The sequence below is a fragment of the Sinohyriopsis cumingii genome, chromosome 3, assembly GCF_028554795.1.
Source record: "Sinohyriopsis cumingii isolate HCF-2022 chromosome 3, ASM2855479v2, whole genome shotgun sequence".
In the NCBI taxonomy this organism is placed as follows: Eukaryota; Metazoa; Mollusca; class Bivalvia; order Unionida; family Unionidae; genus Sinohyriopsis; species Sinohyriopsis cumingii.
The window spans coordinates 4,298,957-4,309,121 of record NC_142963.1 but is presented as its reverse complement, the minus strand read 5'-3'; the positions used below and the strand labels follow the sequence as shown (position 1 = coordinate 4,309,121).

The following is a 10,165-nucleotide window of genomic DNA, read 5'->3' as shown; positions in this document are numbered from 1 at the left end:
TGTTGGTAAATAGGCTCTACATGAATAGATACTAGTCGTGTAAATGTTATGTGCCCCCCTCTCGATTACTAGTTTATGCAAGTATTTCTAAGTTCACCTCTAGAATATAACTTGTTTGCACACAGTTTCCGACGCACAATGATGATGAGGAAATTATCAATAACACATTATTCTTTCTAATTTGCAAATCTTCGAGTCAGCTATAAACATTATATCATTTAAATCATGGGGCTTACATATTATTTCAGCAAAGAAAAATTGGACTCGTCTCAAAGGCATAAATAGTACGCACTATAATGATAGAAATTTAAAATAGATGCCAAAACATAACAACACGGTTAACTGCTTTACAAAGAAAATATGGTCATTAATTGATTATCATCGAGCTAAAGGCAGACATTACAAGCATTCATGGAGATACAGAACACTCATTTCTTGAAAAAATGACGTTAAATCAAATTCCAAGAAATGGATGACCTTCTCTGGGTGTACCTATAACACCATAAGAATGATACTGTGTTTTTTATACTGTGGAAGTTTTGTTTTTTAAGAAGAGATCATAACACAATATAGCGAAGAATAGTTAATTCCTTCATTTGTAAAGTTTAGAATGTTCTTTCAATCAAACATCGAAGAAAAACGTTTGGTTGCAATGTGAACGAACATTGAAAGGAACTGATGATACATTATCACTGGAAGGAGGACTCGTATCTTTAAAAAAAACACTGTAAAATGAACGAGACGCAACAGCCTGCCGAACAGAGTCATACAATGCCTGATCAAGTAAAGTGTGTGATAATTATCATGTATTCTGTGATCACGATGATAGCGGTGGGCGGGAACGGGATCGTATGCTACCTAGTGTATGCGTACAAACGTCTACATACCGTCCCGAACTATTTCATCGTTAATCTTGCCTCCAGCGATCTCATCATGGCCATATTTTGCATTCCTTTCACAATTGTGGCGAATGTTCTAAACTATTGGCCTTTTGGAGCAACTATGTGTCCAATAGTCTTGTACATTCAGGTTGTCGCTGTATTTCTAAATGCTTATACGTTGGTTGCCATGAGTATAGACAGATATATCGTCATAGTCCATCCATTCAAAAACAGAATTACTATACGACAAACATTTTTTGTAATCTCTGGAATCTGGGTGCTATCTTTATCCATTCCTTTACCAACCGTCTTCAAGGCTCGGATTCTGTACTATAGTAACACCAGTGGCCAGTGCCTAGAGATGTGGGAGGACAATACGTGGCAATATAAATACAGCCTTGCTATTATGACATTACATTACTTTGGACCTGTAGTTCTTCTCATATTCTCATATTCCAAAATTGGGTATAATATCTGGGTAAAGAATATACAGGGAGATGTTCGGAATAAAAGAAGGCTTCAATTAGCAGAAGCAAAGCAGAGGGCAAGTATTCATTACTATTACTGGTATGCAGTTAGCCATTCCTATCAATAGTATGCAAGTATCCATTACTATAACCAGTATGCAAGTATTCATTGTTAGCACTAGTATGCAATTAACCATTCCTATCACTAGCGTGCAAGCATCCATTCCTATCACTACTATGCAAGTTTTCATTCATGTTACTAGTATGCAAGTATTCATTGCTATCACTAGTATGTAATTAGCCTTTCCTATCACTGTTATGCAAGTATTCATTCCTAACATTGGTATGCAAATATCAATCACTATCACTAGTATGCAAATATACATTACTAACACTAGTATGCAAATATATTTTGCTATCACTAATATGCAACTATTAATTGCTATCACTAGTATGCAAATATACATTACTATCACTAGTATGCAACTATACATTATTATCACTAATATGCAAATATTCATTACTATCACTAGCATGCAAATATTCATTACTATCACTAGCATGCAAATATACATTACTATCACTAATATGCAAGTATTCCTTGCTAGCACTAGTATGCAATTAACCATTCTATCACTAGTATGCAAGTATTCATTACTATCACTAGTATGCAATTAGCCATTACTATCACTAGTATGCAAGTATTCATTCCTAACATTGGTATGCAATTATTCATTACTATCACTAGCATGCAAATATCCGTTACTATCACTAGTATGCAAATAAACTTTACTATCACTAATATGCAACTATTAATTGTTATCGCTAGTATGCAAGTATTCATTACTATCACTAGTATGCAAGTATTCATTACTATCACTAGTGTGCAAGTATTGATTTTTATCACTAGTAGCAAGTATTCATTACTATCTTAGTATGCAATTAGCCATTCCTATCACTAGTAACTATTCATTCCAATCACTGGTATGAAAGTATTCATTACTATCAATAGTATGCAAATATTCATTAATATCACTAGTATGCAAGTGTTCATTTTCTTGTATCCATATCTGCCACTTTGATTGCCACACCGTTTGAAGTATGTGAGGTATATGCTATTCACATAATTGATGTATTTGATATACACATAGTTGAGGTATATGATAAACACGTATTTAATATATATGATATACAAGCATTTGAGGTACACGATAAACACGTAGTTGAGGTATATGATATACACATATTTAATATATGTGATATACAAGTATTTGAGGGATATGATATACACGTATTTAATATATGTGATATACACGTACTCAAGGAATATTATATAAACGTAGTTGGGGTAAAATATTAGAACCTACAGATTTAGACGTTTGTAATAAGTATCTTGAGACGAAATCAATCAAGGCTCAAAGGAAAAATGTTCTTTAATCTTACAGAAAATAAAATTATACTTTTAAAAGTTCCAACACTTTTTAGTCATAATTTATTTACTCAATCCAAATTTTAGTGTTATGGATGTTACAAAATCACTTGATAAAACGAAAGAGGCGTTGATAGTACAAATGGGAACTAATAGGGGTTAACTCATTTTGATAATACAAGGCGGGGAATAATGAGGGTTAACTCACTCGCATGGTACAAGGTAGGGAATAATGAGGTTTAACTCAGTCAGTTACTAAAAGATGGGAACTAACGAGTGTTAACTCACTCAGATAGTACAAGGTCTGAACTGATGAAGGTTAAATCACTCTAATAGTAGCTGGTGGAGACTAACCCGGGACACCTCTCTCTCTCTCTCTCTCTCTCTCTCTGCTTGGGTCGACTTCCACTGATCTTTATTGCTATCAATAACCATTCATAATGCTTAAGGGTAACAGCCATGAACACATGTACATAATTTTGTTCACATCATTTTATCAGAAGTGACAAGTTCCATTATCAAATTGGGAAGTACATCGATAAAATAGTATATGCCTTTAAATCTGCGACTTTGCTTACTATAATTACAACGTTGAATTACACAATGTAATCGGTCGGGACCGTTGTATATAGACTGTAGCGATACTGTCATCATAAGAAGCCCCGCATGCAGGGCAGTGTGTTTTGCATGTACCTTTACAAATATTGATGCACAGTTTGATGGAACTGAGTGCCTACTTTACAACAGTATCTTCAAGCATACGACTGAACATTATATCTATCACAGTCCCCATTTTAGAACAAGACCGAATACGCATGTATTTGTTTATACTAGCAATTGAATAAATGACCATGTTTTTCTTCCGGGTTACACATTAAGACTTTTGCCTCATCGGCACTTTCTGGGCGAGCATAAAAGTTGTCAAGTGGGTTCATTATTGCCTTTCATCGAAAAAGGAAATAGGGTTAGAACCTCTTATAGTTCCATAATGAGACAGCAGTTCGTTAATAACGTTTCAACTCGCTTCATCAAGCTCAATAAATATTTACACCTACAACGGACTAACACAGAATATTTAAATGAATGTCCTGGTACCAAATCAAAGTTAAGGAAACGCTTTGAGCAGTGATGTACTATGTTTTAATTATCGGCTTATTGACTTTCAATTTAGATGTTTACAACTATAGCTCGTAATAGTTTTACATGTATATCAACACCGCCTTGCATATTCTTTTCATTATACTGAGTACAAATTAATGTTTTGGGTGTAAAATAGTTTTTGTTAATTTTTGTTTTTGTTAAAAATAATTTTGAAAAAATTACAAAGCCCTTGTAGCATGCATAAGTAGGAAATTCTGTTCACAAATACCATGACAAATATTCATAAAGGACGGTAAAATGAGTTTTATATGTGATAAATATACTTTAATACTTTTGGTGTTCACCACGGAAAGCAATCACACGATATACGTTTAGTTGTCAATCATACATACACATTAAAAAGAAAAAGAAAAAAAAAAAAAAGACAGAATGTATAGTTCTCAATGCAACCGTCAAACTGGATGCCACTTGGTATAATTGTGTGGCACGCATCAATAAAAAAAACGTTTTACCCAAATCTCGTGAGATATCTTTTATTTTTGTTTCGAAAAGTATTTAGCTATAGTCATTTTCTTTCATGTTATTAAATTGAAACTTCTGATAACCACCCAATCCTCACATTTTACACGCCGGCAACAGATGTTTCCTGTGACATATGTTATGCTTATTTAGTTTGTATTGTCTTTTGGCTTTATTCATGAGTATATGTTATGTATATATGTATTTTGTACTTGACTTTGTCCATGATCAAGTTAATGGGATAACTGACCAGTGAAATTTATTTTGTAATCATCATAGTACATAGCTGATATTTTTAAGATTAGAGATTAAATATTCAGCTCATTATTAATGGTAGGCATGTTTGCTTGAATCAGAGTCTAGGACATTGAGTTTTTACTTAGAAATTCCTAAACATGTTGCCAACTTTGAATGTTTAATACATGAGACATGAGACTGATCAACATACTGGCTCTGTTAATTTGTTTTACCAATTATATTATTATTTTGTTTATATCAATTATTCATTCTTGTCTTAACACCAGGGGCAGAATCATTCCTCTTGTTGTGCTGAGGTTTTAATTTTGTTGGACCTATTTATTCAAATTATTAGTCACTGGGATTACAAAGTGCTCAATAATATTCCTGGACTAAACCGTTAATTTGAAATTATAGCGAATTCAGACAAGGTCATTTTGGGTTATATTATTGTGATACATCACCATACTCCAGGCCATTGGCACATTAACATGTTCGAGAATACAGGCACATGAACAGATTCAGTATTTCATTTTATTTGGACCACAACTAAACTCCAGTAGGGATTTCATACATGTGGACTTGTGATAGAAGTTTTAGAACTATTTGGAATTTAATTCTTAATACTGTAAGTTATTTTTACATTTTCACTTTTATTCTAGGGACTTAAATTAATTATTTCATTTGAGAAAATGTGTCGGTTTTTGTTCTTTGATGTTAAATCGTTTATCTGCGTGTTCACTGTATAATTTGTTTTTAAAAGTCAGTCGACATTCATATAAACATGATTGAATAGGATATTTCTTTCTCCGTCTGTTCTTGAGAGGGGTATGACAGTGGCTTTGTGGAATGGGAAGGAACTACACGTGGCCTTCTTTCTACTAATACACACATTGACAAGAAAGGAGAAGGAACTCTAGCATCCATGATAATAGATGTGTACGGTGTAAATAAGCCTAATAAAGATAGCTTTAGTTAGTACCACTATTATCAAGATTTGAAACATATCATTTATTTATATCTCCTGTAAACGACGTTGTTTTAAACAATTTTCGGATGTGATTGAGTGGGTGAGTGGGATGTATGACACTGAGGACGAAGTTCGAAGGGTCTACAGTTTGTAAGTCAGTCCATCAAGCCACTATTTACTCATTATCTCCTGAACCCTTTTTCATACGTCCATAAAATGTAGTGTGCCTCGGCATCATGAGCATACATTGCATCCTAAAAGAAACGGTGTATGTTTGAGCAATATTTGAATAGCTATCACCATTCTTATTACATATTATGTCGGTCCTTCACAAATCATTTCATTTTATCATTAAGATATATGCGTATCTTCAGAACATTTAATTAATTATTTTGTCTTTGATCTCATCTCGCCATGCATTCATTATTCTGTATCTTTAAAGGTAGTGTTAAATTTCAGTTTAAGTATATTCTTTTATTTTGTTTCTATGTGCAAAAATGTCACTTGAACTTTTCAAACTGACTGCATTAAAAAGATGACAATTAAATAGTAACAAGCGGAGTTTTAACTTTTTACCATCATTGATAGGTTAGCGGCGGCTTTAAATACATCACTGTGTAGGGGAAGTAATGCGAATGCGAGAACACTGGATAAATATTCAATGGCCTTGTTTTGTTACGCACAACAGATAGCAGACAAACACGATGAACTGATTAATGCAAATGACCGATTTCTCATTACTTTAAAACTGAAGTGTGGACCATATGATCGTGTTATTGAAACCATGCTACTGACATTACATGGAAGGAACCAAATTCTATAATTTTGGTACCGCAAAATAACAACAACAAAAAAATGACACGAAGAAATACATATTACCAACGTTTTAAAGATTGCTCATTTAGAAAGCAAGTCAACTTGAGAAGATCCGTTTTCACATTTGTATAAACTGAACTCGATTGATGATAATACTTTAAAGTGTTTATGTGACAGAATCATTAAATACAGTTATCTCCACAAAATTACACACAAAATTCGAAGTGGAAAAATTAAGATACATTCAAAATATTATTGAAAAAAGGCAGCATAGTATAATGTGCCGATATCAATCAACCGCCCCCCCCCCCCCAAAAAAAAATCCAAATACAGAAAGCAAATTATTGTCTTCAGTGTCAATGTTCAAGAAAATAAACATTTAAACAAGAAACAAATAAGCAACAACGATCCCACAGAAACAAACAAAAATATCATCGTATTGCACAGACTTTCGTTTAAAAAATGACCTAAAAGGAAACTCTGTAGTGTTTAAGAAAACATTTACAGAGTACATAAAATGACTAAAATGACTTAAAAAGGAAACTCTGTAATGGTTAAGAATTTTTTTACAGAGTATATATAATGACTAAAAATGACTTAAAAAGGAAACTGAAGTGTTTAAGAAAAGATTTACAGAGTGCATATAATGACTAAAATGTTTTAAGAAGGAAGATCTGTAATGGTTAAGAAAAGATTTACAGAGTACATAAAATGACTAAAGCATCTAGACGAGCAGCATCAATCCTGAGAGAAAGATAATAAAAATTGTGCGTTATAAGGAAAGATTTGATTAGGTAGATTACATAGACAGATATGCAACTTTGTACTCTCCCAACATTAACACACCATTTGGAGATCTTGTCATCTTTACAAGGTTAATCTACAGAGAATATAAAAAACATGGAACACGAAGTCTGATTTAAAACATTGCATGTTGTAAGTATATAAATTAAACTGGCAAGATTTGACACCAAGCTTAAATCGTTCGTACGTTTGAAATAATTGAAGAAATGTCGAAAATCGCTGAACATAAAAACATGTGGCTATGCGGTGTTTCTTTTGGCTTGCTAATACAGTCTAAAGAAAATACTTAGACCATAAACAATCCCCTGGACGGGTTTATACAGTTTCAAATAATAGCATTTACTACAATTCTGAAACATAAATATAAATCAGTGAACCAGTCTTTAAACGTTTTGCAATTAATGAATAGACGAATTAATCACAAACATGACATACTATTAACCCAGCTTGCGCGCACCTGAAATTTTAATTGACATATTCAGTGTGTAGATCGGTTATATAGATATTTCGAAAGTTAGAGTCCGTTATTTCTACTCAGTCGTCTCGCATTTTTAAATTGTCTCATCCGGCAGACTAAATTTATTGCAACATAGCTGTAATAGACCTACTTCGGTAATCCTTTCTTATTCTGTTTTAGATATCTTTGCACTCTGGAAATTCAGATTGATATTTACACCACTGCATTCATAATAATATTTCCAGTCTAAAATTTACGGCATTACATTGCTGAAGACAATAATGATATAAGCCATTTTTGACAGTGTTGTCTTTTAATTTCAGATGATTAAGATGATGATCACTGTGGTGGTGTTCTATGCTCTCTGTTGGTTACCGCTTCACGTTATAACGATAGTGGGGGATAACCACCCTAGCATTTATAACCAACTCCATGGTCCTATTCTCTGGCACTGTTTCCACTGGCTGGCCATGAGCAACAGCTGCTACAACCCAATAATATATATTTGGATGAGTCCAAAATTTAGGACAGGTCTTCATTTGGCACTTCAAAGTTGTACAAGAAGAAGACGAAGTCCGTGTGACTCAGAAGAAAATATATACCAGCAAGTTCGTGTAGTTTTCCCCCAAGCAGAACCTCCTCAGAGGCAAAGGACTCATCGGAAGACACGAGAAATATGGAAAAGAAATCTGCAACTACAAGATAAGTTTGATGTTCTCTTGTCAAGGAATTATCTGTTACCATGGAAGATCAATAGTGATACATGAATCATTATTTAAGAGATAAGGTGATATTGAACTGTCAGCTTACATCAAGGTATTATCGCCTCAAATATGATGGTGCAGAAGGAGCAGACATCCTGTTTGATTTGAGGAGGTATTATCACACGTTTTGCTCATATCAAGATTCAGGAATGATGAACAAATTTTGGGTTAAGTAATGTCTTTGTTTCTTCTGTGAAATTATACTTACACGAAACTGCAATGAACTATGAGTTGAGCTGTGTCTGCGGTCGCTATTGTGCAAACCTTTCCCATGTTAATGCCCGTGTGAACGCATAGGAAAATGATGAAAGTAAACAGTAAAAAAACAATTCTAAACAATTTCACACCCGAAGTTTCTTGTATCATAAAGATATCAGCTGATTATAAAAACTGTTTTAAGAAGTCATCATAACAAACGTTTCTTTTCTGACCTATTAGCAGAACCTGCAGAAAAATATTGTCGTGAAAATATGACGATTTTTAAAAATCATTATTCGTGTTTATGATTGCTACCCAATTAATGATCATTTGTAACAACAACAACAACAACAACAATAATAATAATAATAATAATAATAATAATAATAATCATAGCAATAAAATAATAGCAATAATAATAATGATAATAATAATAATAACCATTGATGCTATTGGTATGCAAAAAATAGGTTCTAATACTGCTTAAATATATTTTTAAGCTACATTTAACTAGTCCATCGCCGCTTAAATTATTTATACTCACTCGTGGCCTAGTGATTAGAGCGTCCGCCTCGGAAACTGGAGGTCGTGGGTTTGAACCCCTGCCGAGCCATACCAAAGACTTACAAAAGTGGTACTAACAGCTGCCTCGCAAGGCGCTAATCATTAAGATGATAACGTTAGGGCTAGTCGTCCTGACGTCAGGATAACGTGACTGGGTGGGACATCATGCTACATGTCTGCGGCATGATGCCCCAGTGCTAGACATCTCTATAAATTATCACACTACAGACATCATGGCCATATGACAGACAAATTGTTAAAACTAAGTTAAAAATCCAAATCACACGCACACACTTGGGAGTTAGTGTGTGTACAGGGTCAAAATAGGTCATTTGGGAGTTACTATGTTAATAGGGTCAAAATAGGGCACTTGGGAGTTATTTTTTTATAGGATCAAAATAGGACACTGGAGTTAGTGTGTTTATAGGGTCAAACTAGTTCACTTGGGAGTTAGTGTTTTATAGGGTCAAAATAGGACACTTGTGAGTTAGTGTATTTATAGGGTCACCATTGTTCATTTGGGAGTTAGTGTTTTTATAGGGTCAGTATAGGATACTTGGAAGTTAGTATGTTTATCGCGTCAAATAAGACTATTGAGGGTCAAAAGTGTTGGTACAGTTTAACGTTTTGGTGGAGTCAAAAATGTTTGTGGAGTCAAAAGTGTTGACCGAATCAAACGGGAACGGAAATAGGAAATAGTTCAAGTTGAGTTTCTGATGACAACGACACATTCAATGTGGGAAATCTTCATGGGCATTTTCATTGATCAATTTCGTAGAAGACTGGTGTTTTATTTACTGTCGACCGACTACACTAACATTTGCGTTATGCTCCATTCACAAATTAAAGAGATTTCATGCTTTTGCAGCACACACCTTGAAAGTACAATGTTATAACATTCCCTTAAAATAATAGCATAGATAACAATATTGTTATATCGGCAGTCTAAAGTAGACTG

The 10,165-nt window shown here is 33.8% G+C and overlaps 1 pseudogene; it reads left to right on the top strand.

The window, feature by feature from the left end:
- The first annotated feature begins 732 nt into the window (after positions 1-732).
- On the top strand, positions 733-8,448 carry LOC149802398 (RYamide receptor pseudogene; annotated as a pseudogene).
- Positions 8,449-10,165: the final 1,717 nt, after the last annotated feature.